The sequence below is a fragment of the Anastrepha ludens genome, chromosome 2 (assembly GCF_028408465.1).
Source record: "Anastrepha ludens isolate Willacy chromosome 2, idAnaLude1.1, whole genome shotgun sequence".
Classification (NCBI taxonomy): Eukaryota; Metazoa; Arthropoda; class Insecta; order Diptera; family Tephritidae; genus Anastrepha; species Anastrepha ludens.
In genome coordinates, this window is record NC_071498.1 from 20,677,288 (window position 1) to 20,700,668 (window position 23,381).

The window sequence follows — 23,381 nt, forward strand, 5'->3', positions numbered from 1 at the left end:
GAATCATCGATCTTGTAATTAATATGAAACAATTCTTCTTGGCAAAAAGATATAGCCCACTTCCAAATGGTCGCAACATATTATGATGCACCGAAAGTTGATAATCATTTTATTTCGGAAATGAGGCACCAATTTTTTATTGATGGAACTTTCTTACTCACTCGAAGAGCTTGATTTTCAGCCTGTCCTTGCAACAAAAAACATTCCCTTCAATTTTTATAGCGTATCGACTGCCTTGTATTTTAAGCACATATGTATGTACATACCTGTCTGCTCTTTTGGATTTCGGGTTATTTTTAATTTATTTAGCTTTCAAGGAAATTTTGAAATAAAATGTGCATATAAAAGCAACAACAAAATGACCGTGCAAGATTCGCCGTTAGTGAGTTGGGTTATACCACATGGAACTGGTTTATCTCACTATTTTCAATGCTGTCAAGTCTATCTTTTGATCTACAGTCTTTTGGTCTACAGTCAATAACAACGAGACCACAAAGGATGTTGACAGAGCACGAGCATCACAAGTTACGAGTTGAACCAATAAATGTTTACGTGTATGAACGCGGTCTTACTAATATTCATCAAGTGCTTCCAAGCAAATGCAATTTTTGGCTTTTTCAGCGCTACCAAAATATTTTTACTTATACCAGTTGCTTCATCTCGGCGAATCGAAGGCGATTTTTATAATTTTAGTATTTGCGCACGCAAAACTTCATCAAAGTAGGGGTAATTGCGAGACCGAAGTAACATTTCATTTGAAGGGGAAGCTGAAAAATAACTAACCTGACTAACATAGCTGTTTACAATTTACGCAAATCAAAAAATTTAATTTAGCATTGGACAAAGTAAATGTACAAAATTTAGATATGAAAGAAATAAATCTACTTTGTTGGCAAACTAACAACTGGCCGCGAAACTTGCAAGTTTTTACTAAGTAATTATGTGGTCGTTTACTATTTTGCATATTTTTCATTTTCATTTATTTGAATGAGATCAGTTTACAGTTTGCCAGAGTTTCACTGCTGGATAATAATACTGGAAAACTAGCCAAATAAATTGAAACTTTTTAAGTCACACACTTTGATTGAAGAAAGTTATTTACGACAAACAGTAATGTTTGCTTGTGTAACATAAATAATGTCTTAAGAAAAGTAAAAAAAGTTAAATTAAAACCACGAATGTTATTCGCGGTGGCGTAAACTTAAACATTCAATTTTGTTTTTGAATAACTTTTTTTATTAAATAAAAAAATTATTGTTACTGTCAGATTGTATTCTACAGCTGTCTAGTTCACAAATGTCAAATATGATTGACGTACGACGAGATTTGTAAAAATTCCGATAGGGTGATTCTTCCGAGTAGGGTGAGTCTTTCGATAGGGTGATTAATTTTGCACCACCTTTTAGTTATAATTCTGTTGTTTTGAAAATTAAATTTTTTTACATAATTCTAAGATAATGGAATTATGCCCTTTTAAGGAAGAATCGTTCAGCTGGTGCTTTATGCAAATGCGTCTTAAGGGGACAGATACCTGTAAACGGCCATATTTTCCCTGATTTTCATTAAAATTATTTAAAATGAAGAAGTCAATATATTGGCATACAGTTTATTTATATGTACATTAAAATAATATAAACATTTTTTTTTAATTTTAATTATTTAAAATGGCGAATGTACACTCAATTCTTCCAGGAAGGTCGCAGCGGGGCTTCTCAATCGGCGGGCATTGTAGCATCGGCGTCAGTGATCTGAATACAAAAAACCAAAACATTTTTTTGTTTATTAATGTCATCATTTCTATACAAATTACCAATAAATGGAAAAAACAATTCGCGGAATAAGATCCTTATAAAAAATTAATTTTGGGGCGAATTTTCCTATTATTTTTGCTTCGAAAAAATGATTTTTTCGAAAAATTTTCGAAATTGTGAATTCACATAGAAAGTAATAAAAAGGATATGTGCAGAATTTCAGGGAGATCGGTCAATAACTTTTCGAATTATCGTGTACGCCAATTCGAAAAATATAGTTTTGAGAAAAACGCGTCTAAAGTTTGAATACAACGTAACTATACCTCTCCCAGCACTCGAGCGCAAAGAATAGAGTCGTCGCGATTGACGATCTATAATATAAGAAATACTTAAATTTACGTTTCACAGTTTTTTCGACATATTCTTAAAGGATTACATTAAAATTTTATTTAAGAAAAATTTTTTTTTCGAAATTTTACAGGTATCTATCCCATTAATGTAATATTAACGCTAGAGTTAGGAAGCTAACGGTTCCTTTGTATTTGTAAAGCGTCAGTTAAAAGTATGCAGCGACATATGGGGAAGAAATTCGGTAGGTTTTTCCAATATCAGACCGTTAAACGGCTCTCAGCGAATTTATAAGAATTCGCTGATTGGCTGACACAACCGGGGTCATGACTGCGGTATGCCTACGAAAAAAGAGGTTGTCTGTAAAGTCGGTTTACTGACGATAGTTTAACGTGACAACGTCATAAGAAAATACTAATGTAATGGTTGCAATTTTCAAAACAAAATTTTAATTTTATTTGTCTGATAGATATTTTGTATGGATATAGAGGAGGAGGTAAATGGAATTGCAATGGAATAGGTCAAGTTACATTTACAAAAACGTGAAAAATTACGAAACATTTATCAAATTCATGAAAGATATCTTCAATTTCGATTGTGCATCAGACGTTAATAAGTCAACAACACTAAGAGGCACCATCATCGATTTGCCTTTTTCAAGACACTCGAAACACTCCCTTTCATTTCCTACTTTTTCTATCATCGTCCTATTCTCAACAGAGAAATGGAGAAATGGTTCATTACCATGCACACAGCAAGAAGGCATATGCAAATACAAGTATGTGAATTTATATACAAATGCACATATACATACATATACATACATATATTGGGAGGTTGAATTAGTTTTAAAGGTGACACACAGATGGCGCTATTTATCACTTTATCGCGTTGGCAATACTGAATATATATTCATGACAAAGCCTCATCCCTAGGCTTTGTTTATCAGTATCTGTCATTTCGCTGAAGTATAAACAACGCAGTGTTTTCGTGCTCCGAGTATGTCAACTTTCGTGCCGTCGAAACGCAATTTGCGGGAAGCTTTGCTTTTCTGCTTCAATTTGAAAAAAAATACAGCCCAAGCCCGTGAATTGCTGCAGGTGTACTGGTTTCGACGATTCAAAAGTGGTGATTTTCACACCGAAGACAAGGAGCGTCTTGGCCAGCCCAAAAAGTTCGAGGACGCGGAATTGGGGGAATTGGTAAACGAGGACTCGTGCCAAACCCAAGAAGAGCTTGCTGAATCATTGGGCGTTGATAAATCAACCGTTTGCAAGCGTGTAAAAGCGATGGGAATGATCCAAAAGCAAGGACATTGGGTCCCGTACGAGTTGAAGCTGCGCGACGTCGAACGGCGATTTTTTACGTGCGAATTGCTGATCGAGCGACAAAATCGGAAGGGTTTTTTGCATCGGGTGGTGACTGGCGACGAAAAATGGATCCACTACGATAACCCAAAACGCAAAAAATCATGGGGTTTGACTGGCCACGCATCAACGTCGACGGCCAAGCAGAATATTCACGGCAAGAAAATCATGCTCTGCATTTGGTGGGATCAGGTCGGCGTCGTATATTTTGAGCTGCTCCAACCGGGCGAAACGGGGGATCGTTACCGACTGCAATTGATGCGTTTAAGCCGGGCATTGAAAGAAAAACGGCCGGAAACGGTAAAAAGGCACGACAAGGTTATTTTGCAAAATGACACGCTCGGCCGCATGTTGCTCAACCTGTAAAAAAATACCTTGGAACGCTTGGCTGGGAAGTGTTACCCCACCCGCCGTATAGTCCAGACATAGCTCCCTCCGATTATCATTTGTTCCGGCATATGAGTCTCGATTTGGCGGACCAGCGGTTCTCCTCGTACGAGGCTACCAAAATATGGGTTGAGTCATGGATAGCCAAGCAGCGGCCAGAATTTTGGAGAAACGGCATCCGGAAATTGCCCGAAAGATGGGCGAAAGTTGTAGTTAGCGATGGCCAATACTTCAAATAAAATATTTTGTACCGTTTTTTCACAATAAAGCCCCAAATCTTCGAAAAAAACGAACGCGGGGGCCGATTGTGCTCTTTGTCGTTCGTTCCGCGCTCTCGCTTGCAGTTCAAGCACATTAGCTTACATTTGCTTGCTTACGGAATACATAGATTCGTATATTTGATATGTCCATATGACTTGTATGCATCTTTACACATAGATTTGTTCTTTTGGAAAATTGCGCGAAATTGTATATGTATATGCATGTTTATATACATATATTAGTATACAACATATCTTATAAGGTATATGGTAAATATTAGCATACATTTTTTCCTTCATATATAATAATAATAATAACATTAAAACAACAGGTATTGTATTATTAACAAACTTGGTTTTATTTTAAATTCTTCAAGTAAATCAAATTAATAATAATCAATAAGAAGGCATATGCAAATACAAATACGTGAATTTATGTATGTACATATGCGCATATACATACTTATATACGCTCACTTAAGTAGGAGAGAGCAAGATGTCGAACGTTGCCGTTCGTTTGCTTTGTTTGCTTTGTCGTTCGTTCCGCGCTTTCGCTTGCAGTTCATTCAATGCAATGAGCAAGGTAACGACAAATGAGCAAGGTAAGGGCAATGAGCAAGGTAACGACATATGAGCAAGGTAACACTAATGAGCAAGGTAACGACACATTTTTTCGTGCGTGCAGCCTGTTAAATCGAATTATAAGACGTTATCACGTCAAAAACTGATATTGTCTTGGTTATATACGAAAAAAATTAACACAGTTTTCATCGATATTGCTTCGTTGCCGTCTGCCCTGGGACTGCTTGGACGAGTGTGTGCATACGTATGAAATGAGCGGGCAGAACTCTTTGAGATCTTCCCCTTTCAATAGCATTTTAAAACTTACCAATCTTCTTACTCTTGATAGTCGTAGCGAGCTGGTAGATATGAAATGTATGTTTAAACAGCTCACTGATTCAATTTCTTTGACACAAGTTTTTTGCAGATACGCTTTTCAGTGATTTACAGCAAAGAAACGATACTAACAACTCTCAATAATTGATTAACGAGTAATAAAATTTTTCTTCAGGTGATGAATTCTTCGGAGACTAAATATTTCGACGCTTATCGTTGAATTTATGATAAAATACATTTTGTGCTGTCTGGAAGTCTCTTACTTTGCTGTTTTTTTATGTGTACTTATATATTCTTCTCAGTGACATATTTCATGCTGATTAACTAAAACATACCAATGATGTCTGAATAAATAAAAATAACTTGAGCACCTTATTGTCTAATTGTGATAAAACACGTTCCAATAAAACCAAAGCCAGTTTTAAGCTTTGCATTCTGATAAGCTTAACTTTTTTTCAATTGCCGCCAGAGCCGAGCAAGTGTTTGAGTGTGACATATCGGCTAGCAGTCTGAAGTAAAAAACATGCAATTTAAATTAAAGTTAAAATAACGCATAAAATACTATATATTATTATTTTTTTTATGATTCAAAGTTTTAACAGCTTGCAGAAGGATGCAATTTCAAGTAAACCGAAACCTGTTTTACGTTAGGTTATGTCAACTAATGAGTTTTTTGAAATATTTGGACACAAATGTAAAGGTTTTTTATTTTGGATGGAATGAAAAACAGCCTTACATACATACGTATGTACACATAAACCATTTTATATTTTTTGATTATTAGTAAAAACGCGCACTTAAAGCTGAGCAAGCGCTTTTGAACTCGCAAGCAAAACTCGGCAATTTGACTTGATGTGCAATGGCACAATTATATGAAGTAAGCTGCATATGTGGTAAACCCTTGCCCAGCAAAATCTCACTACATATACAAAAAATTTATGCAAGGTTGCGTAAAATATATTACCACTTCTTGTATGTTTGTATATTGTAGCTGTCTACTTCACAAATGTCAAATATGATTGATGTACCACGCCATTTCCAAAAATGAAAGGGTGATTTTTTAAGAGCTATAGGAAAGTTTTTCAAAAAAACACACGTAAAATTCAGAAAAATGCATGCAAATTTTATTTAAATCGATAGTACAGTCCATATAATTTAATGTTTGAAGATTATTTCATGCAAATGTTTACCGTGACTGCGCTTCAAATGGTCCATCCGCTTAGTCCAATTTTGGCATATTCTTTAATGTTGTCTTCCAATGCGTTAATTGAAGCAGGCTTGTCTGAATAGACATGAGCTTTAACATAGCCCCACAAAAAATAATCTAAAGACGTTATATCGCACGACCTGGGTGGCCAATTGACAGGTCCCGAACGTGAAATAAAATGTTCACCGAACTCGCCTCTCAACAAGTCCATTGCTCCGCATGCTGTGTGGCATGTGGCACCGTCTTGCTGAAACCACATGTCATGCAAGTAAAGTCTTGCATTTTGGGCAAAGCAAAAAGTTGGATATCATTTCACGGTAGCACTCACCATTCACAATTACGTTACGATTCGCAGCATCTTTGAAGAAGTACGGTCCAATGATACCTCCAGCCCATAAACCGCACCAAACTGTGACCTTTTCTGGATTCATTGGTAGCTCTTGCAATTTTTCTGGCTAATCTTCACCCCAAAATCGACAATTCTGCTTATTTACGTACCCATTGATCCAAAAATGAGCTTCGTCGCTGAACACGATTTTTCGATAAAAAAGTGGATCTTCGGCCAACTTTCCAAGACTTAAACTTTCTTAAGAGAACACGCATTTTTATAATAAAATTCAATGATTTGCAAGCGTTGATCGTTTGTAAGACGATTCATGGTTAAATTATAGACTAAACTGAAGATGTTTGACGGTGAAACAAAACCCGAAACGTGCGTCAGCTGTTTAAACCAACTGTTTAAAAAGATAATAGCTAAAAAAAAAAAAATCTTCCGACAGGGTGATTAATTTTGCGCCACCTTGTATAAATAAATTTTTTATATTGACCTTGAAATTTTTTTAACTTTCGCGGGCTTTCAGAGTTCCTATAAAAATAGTTTAAATTATTGTTTTAAATAAAACATAGGTAATGATACCTAGAAAAAATGACGGTCCTGTTCAACCTACAACCGCCAATTTTTAAGTCGGCTGCGACTTTAGTGTAATTGGTTTTCCATTATGAAAGCACTTCATAGAAAATATTATATTATAGCTTAACATATAAAAAAATGTAATCGTTCAACTATAACTTATAACAATTAGTTACGTTTAACGATTCCCACCCTTTAGGTATTTTCAATTTAGCTGCGCTCAAAAAATCAAAGGGGCACTTAACTGAAAAGCAAACAGTGAATATGAAAAAACTACAGGCTGTGGGGTGTCACTCTGGTTTCTGCGATTGTCAAATGAGAAGGGCCGTCTGCATCTGTCGTAGTGCGATTATTGGCGTTTATCAACAGCAATCAGTTCAAATGCAAATTTTCACAAAAGTAAAAAAAGTCTACAAAAACGACTACTTCAATAGATCATATGAACGCAAAAATTTTCACTAACTTTTGTCTAAACATATGCAATATGTATGTATGTATGTACGATCGAATGTGTGTGGATGTTGATGAACTCAATTGTGTGCGAATTGTACTTGAACTTGCCGACTGCCGCTTGTGCGCCTCCAAAAGACGGCATGCCTGTGCATGTTTTACAATTATCACCATTGGCTGCATACTGGGTGTGGGTGACATTGTTGTTGCTGTTTTTCTTTTCAGTAATTGCCATAGTTATTATTTGCATTATTTACATATCCATATCAGTTAATATCGCTAAGCAGTATGCAAATAAGGAGCCTTTACCCCGGCGGCGAGTGTGTGCCCTGTAGACAACTTTAATATTTAATCACTTAGTAATCGGCTTATTGTTGTAGGGTATAACGGTATGTGTCACTCTACTGGCACTTCGCCATGTCGCGTGGGTGAGTGTGCGACTGCGCTGGTTGTTATTGTTTACAAAAATTCGCAGCAGCTGTCACTTCCATGCGCCAGTTCCTTGTTGAGTGCATACAATAAGTAACGGGTGTTTGTTTGGAGTTATGCAACTCACTTAAAAAAAAATAACAAAAAGTAAACATGAAATGGGCAGTAGTGTTTGTAAACAATAATTTGATAATTTTGGTCTTCCTGGGCTTAGATGACTGAGCGTACATCCCATTAAAATTTATTCAAATTTAGTAAAATTTTTTGAGAATATTCAGTCACAAAAGTTCGTTCCGATAAAGTCATGGGTTAGGGGTTTCAGTGGCAAAAAGACACCGATGTTCAAGGTGGCGCAAAATTAATGACTCAATTTTGTTTTTGAACAACTTTTTACTAAATAAAAAAAATTAATTTTGAATTTGGGACTCACTCAAAATGGACTAATCAATTAAAGTTCGTTCTGCAGTAACAAAAAGTTTTTAGGAATCTTTCTTACACAAGTTGGCACAAAATGAATCATCCAAATTTGTTTTTGAATCAATAAATAAATAATACTAAGAATACAATACTAATTTTGAGAAACAGATCTAAGTGTGTCTACCTTGAGTTATGAAAATTTTAATTTTTGCGTTTTGGCGCTCCATTCCTTGTCTGTTTATATACCGAAGCTGTCTAGTTCACAAGATATGAATGACGTACGACACCATTTGCAAAAATTATCCACTTTCCAATAAGGATCACCTTGTATTTCTTTGATTCAGTGCATCGCAATGCACATACATACTATAGATATTTTTCGATACATTGTAGGGCAAAAGAATTTTCTGATATTAGTGGTATTCGATAAAATAAAAAGTTTTTGCAAGTAGCCGTTCCTTAACGCTAGGAAATTATCCATCGGAGCACTAGAACGAAAGTTACAGACCGTTGAAGCGCGCGACCTTTCTGGGAACGAGAAACTTTAGACGCGGTTATCTCGAAGTCGTTTTGAAAATCACCGTCGCGATGATCATTATTTATCAAAAACTATTTGACCGATTTGCATAAACTTTCTTTTTAATTATTCGAAGTTACAACCTCGTGAATCTGAAGGGTTCATTTTTATAAATATTTGCATAGTTCGCTGGAATTAATTTTTTTTTTTAATTTTTCCACCGCTCAAAAATCGTTTTTTTGGTGCAAAGCGGTTTTAATATCGGGAAAATTTTTTTTTGGGTAAATAAACCGTTCAGATTCACTAAAAAACATTTTTCTACAATAATCATTTATTTTTTTTTTATTCCAGTTGAGCTGCTCCTGGGGCACCGTGATCAACGCAAGCCTCTTCTTAAAAACGACGTTTCGGGGGAGGGGCGATATCAAGAATAAATAATAACATTTTTTTAAATAAAAACACCAAACTGTATTTTTCGAGAGTTACCCTTCAGTATGATACTATATACATATGCCTCATTTGAATAAAACTTCTAAAACATATTTAAAAAAAGTTATGACAATCGTCCATTTTTTCGGGCTCACAAGGTATATAACCCCTTAAATTATATTTATGATGATTTTTTTGGATAACACAAAAATTTGTAAACAAACTCAGCTGTTATGCCTTCTCCTATCGGTTTTTGCAAGTAATGGATACTTTTGGGTGTGCAAACTTTTTTTCTATTTCTGCTTTTGAGGAGTTTGGGGAGAATTTGCGCTACACTCAATATTTGGTAATGCCTTTAAATTTAAATTAAAAGTAAAATTTTTAAGTCATCAAAAAATTTCATTAAATTTTTAGGTTTTTTAGCAAAACTCCTGATTGCATATCTGTTGCCTATTTCTTTCGATATTGGAATTTCTTGATATAATTTAAAAAGTAATTAAATTTTATTTCGATATTAGATTTTCTAGATATGACTTAAAAAGTAACTTAATTTTGTAAGAAGAAAATGTGGGCGATGATCATAAAAAAGGACTTCAAAAATTTAAGTAACTTAAAAAAATGTCTTTATTTGTCAAACTTAATCTGTTTGAATGGAATTGATAACAAACCTGCAACCAAAAGGCTTTCTAAAAAACCTACAAACCACACTTTTTTGAGCCTTTCAATTTTTTGGTAAACTCACTTCTTTTTTTCTGCACAATTCAAGAACTGTAATGGCGGTTTAATGTATTAGATAAAATAGTTTCCAAAACACATAGAAGCAAAAGCAAAACGACCAAAGAATTTTTTTTACCAAACACTGATTTCTGCGATTTATAAACCGTGTAAATTTGTTGCTCCGGTGTAAATATCTGCTTAGTAATGCACCACAGTATAGATAACAGAAACGTTTAAGCCCTGAAAAGTTTTATAAGCCTAAAAAAACACCCGTTATCTGCTTGCATGCACGTATGAATGAACTCTGTCTGCACACCTTTCCGCATTGACAGCTCGACAATAATATGGGTGCGTGCATTGATCCTTGTGTGCCGACCCGTATGGCTGCTGACGGTGCTGACGCTGCTGTGAAACACCGTTCACTTATTGTTTCGGAAAGTCATAAATTCAATTAAATCATGATCAGCGTCAGTTACCTTGGCTTTCCTATGCCCTCGAGGGGGCAGAGCTCAATAATGCCAATAATTTTTGCCAAACATATGGGACTTGTTGCATATTTATAGTGGGGTGCTTTGGCGGCTTAGTCGCCCACCTTATGATCGACAGAGATGTTGACAAATTTTAAAATTCTGAAGATACTTAACACCCATTACATATTCCTATAGAATTTTTAAGAGTCCGAAAGATGGGAGAGCTTATGGAAAGGAAAAAAGGGGAATATAGTAGTCACACTGTAATGCTAACTAATAAATGACGTTTCCCGTTTCATCCAAACCATCTATTGCCCAACCGTTTCTTTATAACGAAAGACAGTCAAATTATTAAAGTACAAAAACTATAAAACCGTGCTAATTTTTCGCAAAAGATATGTGGGCAGCGCTCTAGATTGGGTGAGTGTTAAACAAATAGTGGGCGTTTTTTCATGCTTAAAATACATTCTCAACAATTCTGTTAATGCCAGTTGAAGCTAATAAACGCCCACATTTGACATATTATTTATTAATAAAATATGGCAGATATGGTTTAAAAATTTTGAAGCGGCATGGAAGGGGCGTTAGAAGGCCACATGAAATGAAGTTGATCGGGTATTGTAATTCACTTCCGAGTGAATTTCACTGAAATTTGCTGGCGACCGCATCGATTAGTATTTTTTATGCTACATTTTACACTTATTCTTAATTGTAATAAAATTTTAACTCAAACGCTTTCACCTTATAGAGATTGGCCTGTGTAATTTATGGTCCATTGGCTTCAGCTAATTGCAGTAAGGGAGTGCGAATTTTTTTTTGTTAATACGAACAAATCTTAATTTAAAAGGTAAACCCATTAAAACTCTTTTTTGGTAAGCCAGCTAATTCCCAAAGGATTTTAATCGAACTTATTGCATTGAGATTTTTTTGTTTTGTACTTAAATGTAAATTTAAATACAATTTTTTATTAAAATATAGCAGTATTAAAGATTTTTTTGTATATTATGGTTTAATTAGCAACTATAGATAATCCAATTATTTCTGGAGTGCAATCAGTACATCAGCTATCCATTCACTACCCACACAGGCGTCAGTTGTCGGTTGTCCCCTGTCGCCCCTTCTCTTCGCCAGCATCCTCGATGACGTCATGAGCCAACTGACCCTGCACAAAAAAGGAATCGTATGGAGTTTCACCAGACATCTGGAGGACCTGGACTTCGCCGATGACATCTGCCTGTTCTCTCACAAACTCTCTGCAGTGCAAGCTAAGGCGGACAAACTAGTCGCGCTGGCACGCACTGTCGGACTGGAGGTCAATATCGCCAAGGCTGTGAGAGTTAACCACAATAACGCTAGGCAGATATTAGTTGACGGATGCCCAGTGGAATTCGTCGAAAGCTTCTGCTATCTCGGCTGCATCATCACGGTTGATGGTGGATCAGATGAAGATGTAAACTGCAGGCTAAACAAAGCAAGGGTGGTGTTCCGACGAGCGCATACAGTATGGGGGCGTTCGCAAATCTCCAGGCGTACTAAGCTACGACTATTCGGCTCATGTGCCATATTCTGCCCAAACACCATCAGAAACGACGCACAGTGGAGATTAATGAACGAGAAACCCATCCATAGGCAAATCAAACGCAGAAAGTGGCGATGGATAGGTCACACATTGAGAAAACCACCAGATAGCATCATGAGAATGGTACTGGACTGCAACCCGCAAGGGAGCAAAATCGCGGTCGGCCAGAAGAATATTTGGAGAAGGTCGATGTTGCGCGAGCTAGCAGATGGGAGCGCAAAAGCAACAACACAGAACCGTGTACGATGGAAGACTCTTGTCGAGGTCCTATGCTCCCGAGAGAAGTGAACAAAGAAAAAAAATGGAGTGCAACTTCATTCATATGACCTCCTCGGCTAGCTGCGCAGTAGCAGATTTTATTAAATCAATATTTCGTTGAGTGTTTCTTAAAATAAAATAAAAAAATAATTGGTGCGTACATTTCTGTTCAGGTGTTTGGCCGAGCTCCGAACGGCAGATAATTTTTTATGATCTTTTTCATGGCGGAAATACACTCGGAGGTTTGCCACTGCCTGCCGAGGGGCGACCGCTATTAGGAAAATGTTTTTCTTCATTTTGTGAATTCTGTGAATTCCGAATGATAGTCACGCACCCATCAATGCATTCAACTACGGCGGCCACCAGTGTTTCTTACTTTGTCATATTTAAGAGAGTGAATCGGAAATATGTTAGGTCACCAAGGCGGGCAATTGCAAACGTATCTCACTGGAACTACAGGTCATTCACGGCAAAACCTTCAATTTCAGCCTACAAAAGTCTGGTTCTGGTTATTGGCCCAAAGGCTGTTTCTAACATCAATTTTACAACAACAACAAATTACAGAATGAGACCACCACCCTGCACTGCGAAATAAACTTTCATTCTATGCGAATGCGCACGAAAATTAATTGCAAAATTGGGTCTAGTCAAATTTCGAATTGATATTAAATAACTAATTTTTGAAATAAACAAATGCTTGTACTATAGCTTTTTAATGTAGTATTATACAAGGTGGCGCAAAATTTATCATCCATTAATTAATTCCGATAGGGTGATGAAGTTAAACACTAAACATAAGCCTTGACAGATGTTTACTTAAAACAAAAAATATTGCATAAAAATAATGAAAAGGAAAATATAAAAAAAGATTAAATGTCAACCAAAACGTTCTCATATTGAATAAAAATTCCAATATCTTACGATATTAAATCTAGACTTTAAATTAAATCTGGACCTTGAAAAAGCTTTTTCTTTATTTCTTTTTTGCTTTCTTGTTTTTGTTTTTGATAAAATATAATTTAGGCTTGCATATAAACATTACAGGAAACACTCCAGACCTCAACGGTTTTCCGTAGCTCTTTTTCATATCAATTTTCTTAAATTTCTAAAAACGCAGCCTACTTTCATTCTGCAATTAAATTGGCCTTTTATAAACAAAGATACTAAGTTTCCAAATCTAGGACGTCTGTGCGCAAAAATTATTTGCTACATTATCCACATGCATATGTAAGTACGAGTATGTACCTACAAATATGTAAATACTTATCAGATCGTATTCATTCTTGACTCGCCTGAGTGAATTTTCAGCAAATGAAAGAAGACCTAGAAAAAATAGAGAATTTAAATACTTTTGTATTTTTTTATATTTTTTGTTTTGGAAACTCAGCGCACTAACAATAAGTACTGTTAAAATGTATCCCACATCACACGCCACATTTATAATTATTCGGCTCGCATTTTCTCTGTTTTCTCCTTCTACATATTTGTTGTTACCGGAAAAGGTAGCTAATAGCTGTTTTGCCTGTTATTTAACTTTTCGATTTTGTTTAAGGAATATACTTCTGTTTACATTAAATTTGTTTACTTTAATTCAAGTGGGTGGGCGGCTTCGCTAATCGAGAGGTTGTTGATGCTGTTAAGTGGCGAAGTAAATTTTGCTATTCTTAAAGTATTCATTTCAAATGATTTTTTGGTTTGTGTGTTGGATTTAATTGTTCTAAAATGTGAACTTGGCATTTCCTTTTGTTTTTTTAAACATCTTGTCCTAAATTCACTGTTTTGTATTTCTTTTTTTAATACAGAACTAAACATAAAACGGGAAAATATTTTTTTCTCAGAGCCTTAAGAAATAACCGCATATTTATGCGATGACACTAGAAAAATGCTTACTTTGCAAATATGAATTGCAGAGAACTTTGAGAAAGCTGCGCGAGTATCAACGCTTCGCTTTCAAAACGAATAGAATGCTGTATTTTATCATTCTTGTTTCGTTTTATGAAAGTAACTGTGAAGTGTGAGATCGGCCAATAGTATTGCAGAGGAGTACTTATTAGAGTTAAAAGACAGTTATCGACAAATGAGAAGGAGAATTATGTAGGAACTTGGAAGTTAGGTGCAAGCACTAGATTTTGTTGAGTTTAAAGCGTAAATTCTATACCAGGAGAGTGCAGAGTCTGCGAAATAGAATGAGCAAAGGTTTGTTGAGACACTTTCTGGAGTTATGTTATATATATGTACATAGTATAGTACATATATGTATACAACATAGTACATACACTGAAGAGCAAAACTGTAACAAAATGTAATACTTTCTATTTCAACACATTTTTTTTTAGACATGTTTTAACAAATCAAATATTTTTTTTGCATAACTTTATTGGCATGTATGTACTCTCTCTCTCAAACCGGTTTGGTGTCAATGCAACAACAACAACACTAGTAGCAAACAATAATGCAAATAAAGACAAATGTTATATTAATTTTGGTTTGAGGGTTGTGCTAGGGCAATCTTTCCAAATAGGCAGGATTGGATCGAGGGGAAAATCTACACCGAAGCTTGCACCTCTGTCTTCACTGACGGTTCCAAGATGAAATCGGGAGTCAGAGCAGGGCATATTCCTGAAAGTTGTTAAAGGGGAACTGCACAAATTATTTCTCAGGAAAGCGCATAAAAGATGGAGCTCCATTTCTTCGTGTGCTATTTTGAAAACCCTTTGGACCCAATACGATATACGAAGGACTCAGAAAGTCCTTTAGACTCCTCGCCATTCAATTTCCAAACTCGTAGCTGTGTTTACCGGCCACTGGACGATCTCCTTTCAGAGAAGGAGACTGTAGAGCATTTTCTCTGTAAATGTCCTGGTTTGGCAACTAGACGACTAGGGTCACTGGGCGCTCGTTTCTTCGACAGCTTGAGGTAGTGCGCCAACCTAAATCCAATCAATCTCCTCCGTTATATCAACAGCTCTAGCTGGCTGTAGATATCTGCCTGTTGGAGGTCTCATAATGGTATCAAAATGGCGCTTTAGTGCTACTTGAGAAGTGCCAGACCGGCACTTCAACCATTTCACCTACCTACCTATAATAAGCTTTAGAACACACCCTTATGTATTTCCACATGGTCACTCTAATATACATTTCAGTATATGTACATACACATGCCCCACAAAGTCTGCGTTCACCCGAATAAAATAAAAATAAATAAATAATTGGCGCGTACACTTCTGTTAGGTGCTTGGCCGAGCTCCTCCTCCTATTTGTGGTGTGCGTGTTGATGTTGTTCCACAAATGGAGGGACCTACAGTTTCAAGCCGACTCCGAACGGCAGATATTTTTATGAGGAGCTTTTTCATGGCAGAAATACACTCGGAGGTTTGCCATTGCCTGCCGAGGGGCGACCGCTATTAGAAAAATGTTTTTATTAATTTTGCTTTCACCGAGATTCGAACCGACGTCTCTCTGTGAATTCCGAATGGTAATCACGCACCAACCCATTCGGCTACGGCGGCCGCTTAGCCTTCCTAAATTTATTAAAAACAAAATAGAATATTATGATTAAATTGAAAGCTTTACAATTTGTTTATTCACTACTATTCCCATCTTTTAAGGGCAAAAAAAAAACAAGATTCCTCACTTCACTTTTTAGATAACGGGAAAATAATTTCAGCAGCATGTAAATGTGGCACCAAAAAGTCTGCGTTCAGCCTGTTTATTTTAATGATACCGTTAATTTTAAGATATTTTTCCTTGTTTATATTAATTTTTGATTGCGCATTACTTCGACTGAGTGTTAACAAAGCTTAGTTGAACATTTTATTTATAACTGGGGATGATTAAAGAACATGGAAGGAAAGGGAAAAGAAATAAGCGTTTCTGAGGAAAATAATTAAAAAAATGTGGAAAGGCGGAAAAAGTTTCCGAAATATTGGAAAATCTATTGGGAGAATGTATTCCTCTCTTCAGCGAGTTGTAACAAATTTTCGGTAAACTGGAATTTTTACATCTAAGCCCAGGTCAGGGCGTCCGAAAAAATTATCGACCCGGGAAGACCGTTCTATAATCACATTGGCAAGGGTTAACCCCCGGATTACATCCACAAAATTAGTTGAAAACATAAATCAAACATTTAAAAAAAGTATTTGCGCTGAAACTGCCAGAAAAGCTCTACGTCAAGCTGGATACCATGGTAGAGTCGCCCGAAGAAAGCCTTTCATTTCTCTTGTGAACAGACGTAAATGCTTTCAGTTTGCTAATGAGTACATAAATAAGCCTCCCGAGTTCTGTAAAAAAGTAATATTTTCAGACGAAAGTAAATTTTGTATATTCGGAATAAAAGGCCGTCAAATTGTTTGGCGAAAACCTGGAACTGCTCTTGAAAAGCAAAATCTTGTTGGCTCGGGTTGTAGTTTGGGGCTGCATGGCGGAAAATGGGGTGGGTCAGTTAGAATTTATTGATTCGACAATGGATAAATGAGGATACTTGAACATATTCAAACGGAATTTAAAGCAAAGTGCAGAAAATCTCGGCTTATCAAGAACATTTTGGTTTCAACAAGATAACGACGCGAAGCACACAGCCGATATCGTTAAGCTTTGGCTCTTGTACAACGCCCCAAAACAGCTTGAAACACCGCCACAGTCCCAAGATCTTAACCCCATCGAGCATCTGTGGAATCTATTGGAAAAAAGAATTCGTCAGCAAGTGATTACTAGTAAAAAGGTTTTGTGGAGTGTCATGCAGGCAGAATGGAGGAAGATAACAGCGGAGGAAAGAGAAAAACTAGTAAGTTCAATGCCAAATAGGCTGAGTTGAAGTCCTGAAGCAACGTGAATATCCATCTAAATATTATATATTATTATGTGAGGAATCTTGAAATTTATTTTTGTTTTTGAAAATTTACATATAGTAAACATGTAAATATATATCTACAAATTTATAAAAATTATAAAATCAGGTTGTATGTTTCATTCACTAATAAGTTATTGTAGGGTGAACGCAGACTTTGTGGGGCATGTGTATACAAGGTGGCGTAAAATTAATCCCCACCACCATCGGTAGATTTATAATTTTGGCAAATTGTGTCATACGTCAATCATATTTGAGACTTGTGAACTAGACAGCTGCAGTATACAAACAGACAACCAATGGAGCGCGTAAAGGTCAAAATAAATATTTGAATCACTTAAAATTATTTTTTTTTTATTTACTGAAAAATTTAATCAAAAACAAAATTGGATGATTAATTTTGTGCCACCTTGTATATGAAAGATTCCTAAAAACCTTTTATAATTGCAAAACCAACTTTGATTGATGAGTAAATGACAAGATTAAAAATGTACTTAAAATTCTTCTGTCCTTAAAGTAAACAGATAATTTACGTACATTCTCTCCACGGTCTGCTAATGATTTTATAATCAAATTCAAAACACGCTTCAGCCATATTTCTCCTTTGTTTTTGTATGTAATTCCACGTTTCGCTTGAACTGTCCCTTTTTGTTGTAAGTGTAATATTTCAATAGCGCACAGATATGCAAATGGCTGATATCGCAAAAAAATATCCATATGCCAACCACATGATAATTTAGTTTCTGTAAAAACTGAATACATCATTAGAGATATGTACATATGTAGGTATATGTACCTGCTCGCATAAGCATATTTTCGAAGCTCACAGCAGTGCTGTAAGCATGCATGTATGTATGTATGTATGTTTAATGAATGTACGATGAATTGCATATTTAATTGATTTCTGTCCCAAGCGCAGTCATAATTCAATTTATTTTATTCATTGTGCATACAGTATGGGGAAAAAATCGGGCAAACCGATATAACAAAAATAAAGTCAAATTGTGTATTTTCTTATTTATCTGCAAAAACAACATATATACCTTTATGAGTATACAGTTTTTTTTAAATATTAACAAGCTTGCAATAATATTATTTAACTTTTTTGCAAGAAAAGCAATTCGCAGTAACAAATAAAGTAAAGCAAACTAAAGTAAGAGAATGAATTTTGTAAAGAGCCTCTAAGAGATGCTTTCGGCTACTGGAAGTAAGTTTAGCTTTTGAATGAGAGCGAATTCAACATATTTTCTAGGAGAGGGGTAATCGTATGAGTGGCGAAAGGCTTATAAAGAGTTACTGGGGGAAATCACATGTCCAATTGTAAAGCATGGGGATGGTTCTGTAATTCTCTGGGGTGTATGCATGTCTGACTCAGGCCTTGGTAACCTATGCTTGGTAGGCGGTGATGATGATCATTTGCAATAATTTACCACTTTGAAGGAGAGAAGTGACCCCAATTACAGTTAATGAACTTACATATAATATGTATCTTAACCACTATTATTTCTACCCCTTATAACGTCAAACGCTGGAGAATGCAATCGATCATATAACCACGGAAAATGCAATCGACAAGATGCTAAGAAGCGAGGAAACGTGAGAAATTATTAGTGGTTTCGCGGAAAAAAATCTCCGGATGAAAAAGTGAGACCCGCACCACGCAGGCACACAAGCCTAGATCTTGTAATGAGGAAGATGGAACGTCACTCTAAAGTAATACCGAAAACGGTTCTAAGGTGAGCGACGGTTCTAAAAGAAAATAGGGAGGGTTTTTAGTATCAGGGCATTGCACTGCTGCAACGGCAGCTTTGAAAAAGCTTTGTTAAAACAAAAACAAAAAACAACATAAAAAAACAAAATTTCTACTCTACGATTTCTTCTCATGTGCACACCGTTGCAAAATTATAAACACACTAATATTTTCTTTTTTGTAGAAATATAGGTCATATTACAACAAAAACCATATAATATAAAGTTTCATATCTTCTACAAAATTAAAAAAAAAAATCAAAATTAAATAAAAATTTTAAATTCTGAACCGGAATTTTTAGAATTTTTCCGGGTAAGCAGTTTTACAACCCATTGAATTTGAATGCACAAACGCAGATTGGAGTTTTCAGTGACAAACAGACTGCACTGAAGGCTCTGGAGAACGCGAAGCAAACCTCAAAGATTGTTCAAGAATGTAAGAAGAAGCTTAATTCTGTCGCAAGACAAAAGAGGCTTGTACTTATATGGGTTCCAGGACACTCCGGTGTTCAAGGAAACGAAATTGCCGATGAATTGGCCAACCGTGGTTCAGCGGTGCCCCCACAGTGGCCAGAGCCAATAATCGGAATCAGTTCCGCAGGAATCATGAATTTGATTAGCGATTATGTAGGCAATTTACTTAAAAAGCGATGGTCCGATCTAGAACGTTGCAGAACTCCAAAGTGTTTTGTGACAACCCCGAACAGAAATCTGTCAAAATTTCAACTAAAACTTGGAAGGAAAGACGTTCGGTTGATGGTCGGTATTAATACAGGACCCAACCCATGGGGTCAGCATATGACCACCATTGGAATCATTGAAGACCCAATGTGCCTGCCATGCTTGGGGAAGGCGGATAGCACTGAGCACTTTCTCTGTGAGTGTCCTGCATTTGCTAGAGCACGGCTACGAATTTTGGGTTCCGATGTCGTGAAGATGAGTTACATTCATTCTCTAAAACTGGAGAATATTTACAGATTTGCCAAAGAATCTGGAAAGTTCTCACAGGACTAACTATCTCTATCTCTGTCTCCATTATTTCCTATCTCTTTCTCTATTCTCTCCTTTCTATCTCTTTCTCTATTGTTTCTATTCTTTCCTAATCTTTTCTCTTTTTCTCCTTTCCTTCTTGACTATCTACCCTCTTTCCACAGATCTAAATACAATGGAAAAATGAAAAAAAAAAATTTCTTTAGCATTATAATTTTTTTTATTTTTGGTGCAGCCACTTTTTCGAGACACTGTACATGCACGTATGGATTTTTCTCTTCCCATTACGTGTTTGTAGTTTCGTTATCTCGACGTAACAAAGATTATTTTTCTTTTTAAATAATTAAATAACAAAACACAATTAATTAATAGTCAGTCGTGACGAAGACAATTAATGTTCTGAACGATTATATTAACTTTTTTAGTTTAAAACAAATGAATACTCGTAAACATCCCACTTGTATCATTACATTTTTCAAATTCATGTTGTTGCATGTAATTTTGTATGAGCGTCATAATTATAAACTGTATTTCCCCTCGGCAGGCAATGGTAAACCTCCGAGTGTGAAAAATATCTACCGTTCGGAGTCCGCTTGAAACTGTAGATCCCTCCATTTGTGGAACAACAACAAGACGCACACCACAAATAGGAGGAGGAGCTCGGCCAAATACCCAAAAAGGGTGTTCGCGCCAATTAAATATATATACATATATATATATATTTACTTACAGCAAATGCAAAAATTTTTACAACGCAGAACATTTTAACACAATATTTTTTACCTCTGAAGGTCATTCTGGCTCTATTTTTAAACTGAAAAATATTATATTAGACTGTATTATAGTAGACTCGATGAAGGGGTAAAATATTTCACTGAAAATTTGAGTAGAGATTCTCTCACACGAAAACAGTGAGCGATAACGGACAAGACTCTGCCATTGATTTGTTTGTAACATTAACAGGGCTGGTACATACACCCACGCATGATCAAAATAATAAATAAATACAGGATAACGCTAATATCATTTAGGGCTGCTCGGCATTCCTGTGCAACCTTTGATCTTAGTATAGCCGCATTCATTGATTTAATGGCCGCTTGACTATCCGAGAATATATTTATAGTTGTTTTTGTTACGGCATGCATATTTAGGTATGTGGCCACTTCTTTTATGGCTAGAACCTCTGCCTGATAGACGCTGCAGTAGTCTGGTAGTCGAACGGATAGTTCCAGTCCTAATTCTTTCGAAAATACTCCATAGCCAACTTTATCGTCTAGCTGGAGCCATCTGTATAAACATTTAATTCCCCCCTTCTCCATGGCCTTGGTGTTTGCCACTCCCTTCTTGACGATATAGGTATATACTTGTCTTGAAGAGCTTGTCGAAGGTAAGTCTAGGAGTAGAATAGTCTAGTTCTTGTTTATGACTGTTCAGAGTGTGCAAAATACAGGCGTGGCCAAACCGCCGTTCTTTCCATAGCCCCATACTTTTGAGTCTAAGCGCCGAGGCGGCGGCCACGTTTTTCCCTACGAGATTTAGTGCAGGCAAATTGATTAGCACTTCTATCGCTTTATTTGGGGTAGTCCTTAAAGCACCAGAGATGCATAAAATAGCTGTTCTTTGGACCTTACTCATGATTTTAGAGTAGATGGCCACCATACAAGTATTCCATATACAGTCCAATCGTGATAGTCCAACACATACGGGACCGACTCGTTGTCGGATTATCAAATATTCCGGACTACCGAAGGTTCCATTTAATGACACGAAAAGACAGAAAAAAATCACATCAACACCGTCAGAAATCGCGAGAGAACTGGCGTCGTTCAAATTCAATGACAAATACGTTGTGACCGGGGAACAAAACACAATCCCCCTCTGCTGCTCTGCTACGACTGATCAAAATAAAATAATGTCAATTGCATCCATAGACGTTATGAGGTTGTCGGATTACCGAACGTGTCGGATTAAGAAATGTCGGACTATCACGATTGTACTGTATTAAGATTGGTCTAACTACCGAAGTATATAGCCAATGATTAACGCGAGGTGTTTTTTGCACCTAATGAATGTTTAAAATTTGTTAGAATTTTTCTTATCTTATGAAGCTTTACGAGTAATAGCAATAATTTCAAAAATCACATGCAACTGTAGACTTTCACAAAAACATTTGGAAAATAAAAAAAAATATTCAAATACAAAATTCCATCAACTTCACTTGCTCATACATATGAAAAATTATTTTTTTTGTCTTCTTCTTCACTCCTCTCGGGAGCATAGGGCCTCGACAGGACTCAGTCTTGCGTTGGTTTCGTTTATCTAGTTTTAATTTCTGACAGGGTAGGTGATTAGCATTCCGCTGCATGCAAAATAAGTAGCTACATATATACAAAGTGGCGCAAAATTAATCGTCTAATTTTGTTTTTGAATAACTTTTTACTAATTAAAAATGAAATTATTTTAAGTGATGGAAATCTTTATTTTGACCTTTACGCGCTCCATTGCTTGTCTGTTTGTCTGCTCCAGCTGTCTAGTTCACAAGTGTCGTATATGATTGACGCACGCGGCGTGCATTTACTAAAATTATAAATCTTCCGATAGGTTGATTAATTTTGCGCCACCTTGTGATTTGTGATACTTTGTTTGTATGTCTTTTTTAGTGCACCGAAAGTGAAAAAATATGTTTGTACATCTTTTTTATTGAAAAATTACGTTTTGTCAAAATAAATTTTGAAATAATCGAAAGCCGTGTTAAACAAAAAGACTTTTGCAAACTAAATTTTAAAATATTATATTAAAGTTCATGCCCGTATGTACAGTCTGTTACATAAGAGCGTAGTCACTGTTACACGTAGAGAAAAAATCAGAGCGTCCTGTTTCTTTTTCTATGACATAGAGGGCACCTCAGTCCTTCATGCTTTTTGGAAAAAGTCAGCAGTCTGTGGTTTTTCGAAATGAGTGCTGTTTACGCCTCTCTCTTTGAGGCAATTTTTCTATGTTTGCATGAAAAAGGACCCAAATTAACGCAAACGGCGAAATATATGGGAAAGTCGAAGCAGCTCGTTAGCAAGTGAATAAATCGCTATGCAAAGGTCATGGTAACGTTGATGATTTTCCTGATCGCGGAAGTGCAAGCAAAGTCTCAAAAAAAGACGAAAAAAAGATTCTCGCATTGTTCTCGAAAGATCCAACTTTGACTTAGGTGGATCTGCTGTGAAATTGAAAGCAAATAAGCTGAAATAAACTGAAATATCGCAGTAATTTGAAAAACCAATGTTGAGTGCAAAACACGTTGAAAAACGAGTGGAATGGACGAAGGAAAACTTGGACCGCGATTGGAGCAACGTAATTTTTTCTGATGAGTCCTCCTTCTGGGCATTTCCGAGCATCAAACACGCCTGGA

At 36.2% G+C, this 23,381-nt stretch overlaps 1 protein-coding gene across 3 annotated transcripts in view; it reads left to right on the forward strand.

The window, feature by feature from the left end:
• Positions 1 to 23,381, forward strand: part of LOC128864572 (mucin-5AC) — a 142,671-nt gene that overhangs the window by 33,546 nt on the left and 85,744 nt on the right. For all 3 annotated transcript variants that reach the window (XM_054104331.1, XM_054104317.1, XM_054104324.1), the window contains exon 3: positions 9,292 to 9,527. The gene's annotated coding sequence lies outside the window, so the exon portion shown is untranslated. The remainder of the gene's footprint in view (positions 1 to 9,291; positions 9,528 to 23,381) is intronic.